This window comes from Microcebus murinus, chromosome 15 (genome assembly GCF_040939455.1).
Source record: "Microcebus murinus isolate Inina chromosome 15, M.murinus_Inina_mat1.0, whole genome shotgun sequence".
In the NCBI taxonomy this organism is placed as follows: Eukaryota; Metazoa; Chordata; class Mammalia; order Primates; family Cheirogaleidae; genus Microcebus; species Microcebus murinus.
In genome coordinates, this window is record NC_134118.1 from 17026187 (window position 1) to 17035687 (window position 9501).

Here is a 9501-nt window from a genome sequence, read left to right on the forward strand (position 1 = left end):
ACTTTCTGCACCACTTCAGATACAGATGCAATTTTAAGGGCTTTAATTGCTTCAACTGAGACAAGCTGATTTTATAATCTGTCACAGATTTCTTTTGCACATTTAACCATTTCAATGTTTCTGTGTATGATGAAGCTTATATCTGTGTCGCAAGTGGAAAGTAAGCCAGCCTAAATTACCCAGTGGATAGTTCAGCCAGATTTCTCCAAATGGCTTTTGTTCTTCTACTGTTTGCTTAGTAACTTGGCACAGAATATGCAACTAACAAAGGGTAACATTTGCCTATTAGAGAAATTTTGTCAGGTTTCCCTCTAGTATAATGCCTCACTTTATATTTAATGACGATTCTCCCCCCTAAACCTACTCTTTTGAATATTTGAATTCTAAGTCTACTTTATTTCAATACCTTGCTTGTTAGGACCCTCGATAGTCAAGAAATGATACCCCATAATGATAGGCAGATCCAGATGAAGGAAGTGGATCACTTACTGAAAACCATAATTCTAATTTTTAAATTCCATGCACCAGTATCACAAAGGTTTTCCCATTGAAAAATCAGTTAGTACTTTCCTGATACCAATAATTCATCCTGGCAACTGACCAAAAGGGTGCATTTTTTTAAAATTTTGTTTGTTTGTTTTGCTGGCTGATGGGAGTTTATTTTTCACTTGGTGCCAGGCGAGGAGTTACCAGGTGTCAGGAAAGCTCGTGCGTGCTTGGTCAGGGAAGAGCAGGGCTTGCTTGACTTCCTGTTGGTGTCTGCTGAGTTGCCACCAACCAACACGACTTCTTTCCTGCTTGCTACAGTCTGGTCTACAGGGCAGGCAGGGCTCTGCCACCCCGAGCCTGGGCTGGTGGTAGCGGCTCGGGTCAGGACAGGGACCTAGCACTGGCTGTGCTGGGCTGGCCACAGGGCTGCTTCCTCTCGGCTTCCTAGGCCAGGCCACAGGTGGTCATGCTTCTGGTGGCCTGGGGGGCTTCCGAGTGCTCTGAGGACTCCACAACCATGGCCATGAACAGGAAAGTGGACTTCTCGAAAAAGAAGCTGGCCCACCAGTGACCTGGGTCAGCCTTGGGCAGCTCCGGATGGTGGCGGATGGCTTGCCCTGGGTCACCCGGCACTCCCCAGGAGCTGAGGCTGGAAGGGAAGCCAGGAACCCAGGCAGCCTCAGTGTGGGCTCACAGCTGGCTTGGGGGGTGGGGGGTGCCACACGGAGCCCATTTGCAGAGAAGACCACCTGAGGCGCACGTGCGGGGTGTTTGTGACTTTTTAATAACTCTATTACCTCATTTCTTTCACTCAAAAGTCAATAAACATGCAATAAGTCTTCCCATGAATAATATAACAGTTCTGTACATTTGTTTAGGAAGAGTGAGATTTGTTTCTTTCCTGCTTGCTGTCCCTGTGGGGGACTCACGTGGTGAATCGTGTCCACACATGGTGAATGGCTTGCATCCCCTAGCAGGGGTGATGCTGATGACACATGCTCTCCAGCAGCCTGCCCTGCATGCCGCTGATGTTACGGCAGCCCTGCGTCAGGCGTTCCTCCTCAGTTTAAAAGCAGTAGAGAAAAATATCAGAGTTAGGCGGATGCAGACTGTCAGTTCCAGGAGAGAGATCGCCTTCTGCAATCAGGCATGATAAAATCTATGATTCCTTACAGATATTTAAACACATCATCCTGTACCCTTACGAAAAGGTGTGTAGAGGTCTGGAGAAATGTTTTGTAAGAACCATGTATGAGATGGATCTTTAATAAAAGGATATAAATTTGTGACAATATGGTTTCTAAAGGAGTTGTAAATTATATGTATTCTTCATGTTCTGAAATAAAAAGTTGGATGAAATAACCAAGAGTTTCCTCTACCATTATAAATCGCATGTGTCTGTAGCTCTGACTACAATGGCAAATGGAAACAGAGATTCGGGTATTTATCTGGCTAATTTAAGCAAAGAGAAACTATAGTATTTGAAAACCTAAGTTATCCACATTACCTGTCCAAATTCACTAAGAAAAAAAAATTTGCTCAGTCGCAGCTGATATACAAGTATCTGAAGACTAAAGAAGGGATATTTTAATGGAGGCCCATTAAATGTGGAATTCATGGAATGATGTCCCATCGTTAACTAAAATCTGAGAGATTTTCATAGTTATCAAAATGTTCTCTCATTTGTTAGCATCTAAAATAATTATGCCGGCAATATGGTCTACATTCTGCAGGCTGCTTCTACCAACTGACTAGACACCCATTTTCTCAAATTAAATTAACCCTCTACTCTATAGAAATAAGTCTGTCTCTCTCTCTTTCTCTCTCAAAAAGGCTTCAACATCTCACCAGACAGAGATGTTTCCAATAGAGCTTATCTTCAGTGAAAAAAGCTCATACTTCATTAACTTTTCAAAGTAAAGTAAGTCTTGCGTTAAGTAGAAAGAGCTTTGGCAGGGGCGTCAGAAGATCTCATTTCCATTTTCGATCTGCCACTAACTAGAGAGGTATGCCCACTTGGCAAATGCCTGTGACACATTCAAAGACAAGTAATTCATTTTAAATAAGATTAATGTGCTAACATTTTTTTCAAATGTGAAATTAAACAAATGTACAACAATACTGCCTGTGGCAGAGCCACTAGCTATGCACCAAAATCTATTCTCTCCTTCGCTGCCTTTCTTAAGGGACTACATTTCCCAGCCTCCCTTGTAGTTGGACGGCCATGTAACTCCATTCTCCTTGAAGGAATGTAAGAAGTGTTGAGTAATGTCAATCTCACTTTAGGGCAGTCTTTTTTTTTTTTTTTTTTTTGAGACAGAGTCTCGCTTTGTTGCCCAGGCTAGAGTGAGTGCCATGGCGTCAGCCTAGCTCACAGCAACCTCAAACTCCTGGGCTCGAGTGATCCTTCTGCCTCAGCCTCCGGAGTAGCTGGGACTACAGGCATGCGCCACCATGCCCGGCTAATTTTTTATATATATATATCAGTTGGCCAATTAATTTCTTTCTATTTATAGTAGAGACGGGGTCTCGCTCTTGCTCAGGCTGGTTTTGAACTCCTGACCTTGAGCAATCCGCCCGCCTCGGCCTCCCAAGAGCTAGGATTACAGGCGTGAGCCACAGCGCCCGGCCTAGGGCAGTCTTTTAAGAAGGCATGTTTCCTCCGTGTTCCCGTTCCCTTCCACCAGCAGATACACGGCAACCAGCCTCAATCATGCACATGACGAGATGCTCTGGTTATGCAAGAATAACAAGTTAGAAAGAGCCTGAGTCCCTGAGTCACAATATGGAAGACAGCCACTCACTGACCTGAACTTGTCGTAGGTAGTTATGTGAGAAATAAACTTACATTGTGCTTAAATGATTACAAATTTGGATTTATTTATGAGAGCAGTTTAACCTACCAGAACTAATATGCCACCTAAGGAACCCTCTGATTTACTGGTTCATCAGAAATACTTCCTTCAAAGAACTTGGAAAGCTGTGCGCAATACATTATTAAGTAAAATGAGCATGTATCAGAAAGATTGTAGGAACATTTTCATTAATATGTATGAATCAATTCAAAGAACTATATTGTTTTTGCATATAAAGATATATAAACATATATTTGATGAGAGACAATTTAATATAGTTGTTGAAAGCATAGATCCTCATTTTATCACTTACTAGCTGTATAATTTGGGGGGGAAAAAATCACTTAACTTCTTGACACTTCAATTTGTTCATCCCTAATATAGAGATGATAATCATAGATAGTACTTATTCCATTGGGTTGTTTTGTAGATTAAATGAATTAATATATGTAAAGCACATAGTAAATGTTATATAAGTATTAATTGCCATTGTTATCATCATTATAGCAGAGAGAAAATATGGAAATATGCATACTAAATGGCAACAGTGACTATCTTTGGGATATAGGTTAGAGAGAGGAAAGGATCTTTCTATTTTCCACTCTTCTTTGTTTCAATTTGTCAGAATATATATTTGATTAAAATTCCCATCATCCTTTGTGATTATCAAACATCCAATGGTTTTTTTTAAAATACATTCAAACAAAGGTAACTACCTTTTAGTTCATCATTTTATTTTTATCTGATTCAGATCACAGGTTTCTGTTTTAAAAGAGTGTATATAGGCCGGGCGCTGTGGCTCACGCCTGTAATCCTAGCTCTTGGGAGGCCGAGGCGGGCGGATTGCTCAAGGTCAGGAGTTCAAAACCAGCCTGAGCAAGAGCGAGACCCCGTCTCTACTATAAATAGAAAGAAATTAATTGGCCAACTGATATATATATAAAAAATTAGCCGGGCATGGTGGCGCATGCCTGTAGTCCCAGCTACTCGGGAGGCTGAGGCAGGAGGATTGCTTGAGCCCAGGAGTTTGAGGTTGCTGTGAGCTAGGCTGACGCCACGGCACTCACTCTAGCCTGGACAACAAAGCGAGACTCTGTCTCAAAAAAAAAAAAAAAAAAAAAAAAAAAAAGAGTGTATATAGGGAGGCCGAGGGAGAGGATTGCTTGAGGCCATGAGCTGGAGACCAGCCTGGGCAACATAGCTAGACTTCATCACAAAAAAATAGATAAATAAATAAAATTTATTAGCCAGACATAGTGGCACATGCCTGTAGTCATAGCTACTCAGGAGGCTGAGGCAGGAGGATAGCTTGAGCCCAGGAGTTTGAGGCTGCAGTGTGCTATGATTGTGCCACTGCACTCCATCCTGGGTAAAAGAGCAACATCCTATCTCTACAAAATAAATAAATAAATAATAAAATAAAAATTTTAAAAACTTTAAAACAAATACATACGAAGCAAATATTTTATAATTATAGTCCAAAGGGAAAATTCAAATATTTTCAAATGCTTATTTGGGAAAAAGTAGTGGTAAAAACTATCTACCAATATAATTTCTTGGAACCTAGTGATTTCAATTCAGCATATTAAACATTTTTAAACACTTTTATGTGATTGGTCCTGAGTATATAAGGGAACAAGAGCCACAGTGCCTGCCTTGAAAAAAATATATAGATTCAAGAATACTCTAGAAACACCTACATTTTTTTATTCCTAAAAAATTTATAATGTATGCTTTTCTAAAACACCAGAAAAGAAAAACCAAACAAAATATAGTTATGTACCAAAGTACAGAAAATAAAAAAACAAGGAAGAACAAGATACAGAAACAATAGAGCAAGATGAAAAATAAGACCAAATTTATAACAAATAAAATGTGATAAATTATATCATGAAAATACAAAAATTCAATTAAACTAGTATATATGCTGTTTTTAAAAGCCACTTCTAAAATAACACATCTCAGCCAGGCTCAGTGGCTCATGCCTGTAATCCTAGCACTCTGGGAGGCCGAGGAGGACAGATCGCTCAAGGTCAGGAGTTCAAAACCAGCCTGAGCAGGAGCAAGATCCCGTCTCTACTAAAAATAAAAAGAGATTAATTGCACAGCTAAAAATATATAGAAAAAATTAGCCAGCCGGGCATGGTGGTGCATGCCTGTAGTCCCAGCTACTAAGGAGGCTGAGGCAAGAGGATCGCTTGAGCCCAGGAGTTTGAGGTTGCTGTGAGCTAGGCTGACGCCACGGCACTCCAGCCCAGGCAAGAGAGTGAGACTCTGACTCAAAATAAAATAAAATAAAATAAAATAAAATAAAATAAAATAAAATAAAGCATCTCACAGCATTAGAACTAAAAGGATGGGCAAAGGAATAGTAATTAAAACAAACAAAAAATCAGGGATCACAAAATTAGTAATATATAGAAAATAAAACCCAAAGCAAGTGGATTAAAACAGCACAATAAGGCTTATTTTATAATAATGAAGGATATAATTTCACACTGAAAATACAACTCTGAGAAGTCTTTATATGTTTGTATTAGTTTTCTCTTGCTGCACATCACATTAGCCACAAACTTAGTGGCCTGAAACAATACTCATTTATTATCTCATAGTGTCTGTAAGTCAGAAGTCTGAGCACATTGTAACTATGGGCTCTGGTCAGGGTCTCACAAAACTGAAATCAAATGGAGATGCCAGCTGATCTGTGTTCTCATCTAGAGCTTATTCAGCTCTTGGAATCCTCTTCCAAACACCTTGAGGTTATTAGCAAAATTCATTTCCTTGAGATTTTAAGACTGCGGTCTCTGTTTTCTAGCTACATGTTGGCTGGGGATCACTCTGTTGGGGACATAGGAAAGATGCCCTTTGCCCTTTGAAGTTTCACTGAAAAATCAACTCCCAAAAGACAAATTAACTGGAGAAAAGGCATACAAATTTATTATTATATTAATCTGTACACAAAGGAGCCTTCAGAGTAAAGACTCAAAGACACAGGGGAAACTGTCCATTTTTATGCCTAGATTCAACAATGTATGCACAGATGTGTAGAAATGTGATTGGACAAAAACGGAATGATCTAATGCTAGTAGACTGAGTGGGGAAACCCAGCAAGACCTTCTGTCTAGATTCTTCTTGGCCTCTCTGAGCATGCATTCCTTCCTTCTGGGTATGAAGCAGGGCTCTGTCTGGAATGGGGGTCTTATGACCTACAGTCACACAAGGTAGGTCAGATAATTTCTTTATGACTAGTTTTAACACAGAAAGGCAGAGGGAAAGACAAAGTAATATTCTTAGATTTTTATGGCTTTAGGGAAAAGGGGTTCTGGTTTCTATGACCTGCCTTGAGGAACAGGGAGTCTAGTTTCTACGGCCAGCCTCAGGGGAGAATAGGACTGAGAGACAGGAGGGCCAGGGAAGGTCAAAGAAAAGCTTTTGCTTCCAAGCCTGCCTCTAAGGTTTTCATTTTGGGGTGTGGTTTTCTGATTCCCAACAACTCCCTGGAGTCCTTGCCTCACTGCCCCTTCCATAGGCAGTTCAAGCCAGGGCTGTTGCTTCCTCAAGGCCAGCATGAAGCTCTCTCTCACTTCAAATCTCTCTGATTCCCTCAGTCTCTGACCTTTAAACTCTTTTTTGAAGGGCTCACTTGATTTGGTCAGGCCCACTCAGGATAACCTGCCTTCTGATTAACTTTAGAGTGATTAGGGCTCTTGGCTATATCTGGCAAAAATCCCCTTCACCTTGTAATTTTATCATGAGAGTAACAGCCTCTCACACTCACAGATCTCTCTCACACTCAAGAGATCTCACACTCCTCCTACCTGGCATGTATACCAAGCGGCAGGGATTTGGGAGACCATCTGAGAATTCGACCTGCCACAGTGTCGAATTGTTTTTCATGAAAACATATTAGCTCTTAATATTGTTGGGGTGTGAGAGCTAGAGCACATGGGTTTTGAGAAAGATTTCTCCAGACAGGCCGGGCGCTGTGGCTCACGCCTGTAATCCTAGCTCTTGGGAGGCCGAGGCGGGCGGATTGCTCAAGGTCAGGAGTTCAAAACCAGCCTGAGCAAGAGCGAGACCCCGTCTCTACTATAAATAGAAAGAAATTAATTGGCCAACTGATATATATATAAAAAAAAAAATTAGCCGGGCATGGTGGCACATGCCTGTAGTCCCAGCTACCCGGGAGGCTGAGGCAGAAGGATCACTGGAGCCCAGGAGTTTGAGGTTGCTGTGAGCTAGGCTGACGCCACGGCACTCACTCTAGCCTGGGCAACAAAGCGAGACTCTGTCTCAAAAAAAAAAAAAAAAAGATTTCTCCAGACAAAGAATAGGATAGAAAGAAGAAGTTTATTTACTTTTCCCTGGGCAGAAAAAAGGGCCAACACAGAAATGAAGGAGATAGAAAATGTGGGCAGAGAGAACCAAGTATTCAGGCTTTTTATTTAGGGAGTGAAGGAGGTTTATGGCTATAGCCAAGTTCACAGGATACTGCTGCATCCGCTCCATTCTTTCTTCTCCGTGGCAACATGATAACAGAAACTGCGGCGGGATGTCAAAGTCCAAGAATCGGCTCTCTGGCCTTTCCTTGGAGAAGGGATTTTTGCAGGAGATGTGACTCTTCCCTGGAGGTATGGCTGAGGCCTGAAGCTCGCACCCTGCTCTTCACTCGGGAACTCTGTAAAAGTACATTCTCGAAGCAATTTTGAAAGAGAAAAATGTACATCTCTTTGCCCTCTGTTCAGCTATTTTCAGAAATTGTGTAAAACAGGAGCCCTGCAGTGACAGAACTCATCGGACTGATCTTTAACTGTCACTAAGAAATTTAAGGATTAAATATTTTCTTGTTAATTTTGCAAGGCCACTGCTTTCAAATATGTTAAGTACATTAACTGTTAAAAATGCAAAATGAGGTTGTTTTTTTAAAAATATGAAAGTAGTGTGCTATAATTTATATTTCTATTTTGACAGATGGACTAGGCAAAAAAAAAAATAATTGACACCAATATAAGACATCTAAGTTATTATATTTATAAATAACAAGATTGATTTGAAATATTACAAGAACTCTCAAAATGTAGAATATAATTGCTTGTCCAGTCTCTTATGGACTTAATCCTATATTACATAAAGTGAAAATCTTAGAGTCAAAAAGTAAATATGACATGGGCTACAGTCTCTGACTGTAAGACAATAAAACTAAAACAGAAGAGAAAATTAACCAAAGTAATCTAAGCATTGAAGAGGTGTGGTTTAATTACTCTTTTAAACAATTCTTGAATCAAAGAAGAAAGCAATACTGCAATAACAATTTAGTGACAATGAAGCACTACATTTAAAAGGTTATAAGCAGCTAGCCAAAAAGCTAGGGAAGGGAAACATAACATAGTAAAGGAATATAGAAGAAATAAATTAATAATAATAAACAATTAAAACATAAAAGTTTATTTTTAATGTTTGAAAAAGCAGTGAAGAATGTGGAAAAATCTATACTGGCTTAACATTGAGTGGTAATCCTTTGAGGTACAAAGAGCAGCATCTTTCCTTGTGGTTTGAATTTGTGGTAATAAGCATGTATTATTATCTTTATAATTAAAAATAGGTAGGCAAATAAATAAGGAATATTCTGGCTTTGGAAGGTCATAGGTATTATATAAACTATTTTTCCAGTATCTTATGGAACACATTTTAAAATTAATGCCTCAAATCCCAAAACACAAAAATTATATAGGCATTGTCTCAGAACTCAAGAGTTTTAAGATGCTATATAAAAGCTATAAAAAGAGAATTTAAAAATAACTAACAGAAAAATAAATAACTAAAAAGTTAACTATTTTTGACAGGTTATTTGATTTTTAAATTTCTTCAGTGGTTATAAATGTCTTTAGGTTTTCGTCTTTTTCTTGAGTCAGTTTTAGCAATTTATCTTTTTCTAGGAAATGATCTATTTTCTCTGGGTTTTTAAATTTGTTGGAATAGAGTTGAACATCAACTTCATCTTATTTTTTAAAATTGTTTCTGTATTTTTTCGTATATATTCTTTCTCATTCTTAATGTTCTTTAGTTATAATTGCTTCCTTTTCTTTTCATCATCTTCTTCTTTTTTTTTTTTTTTTTTTTTTTTTGAGACAGGGTCTTGCTTTGTCACCCTGGGCTA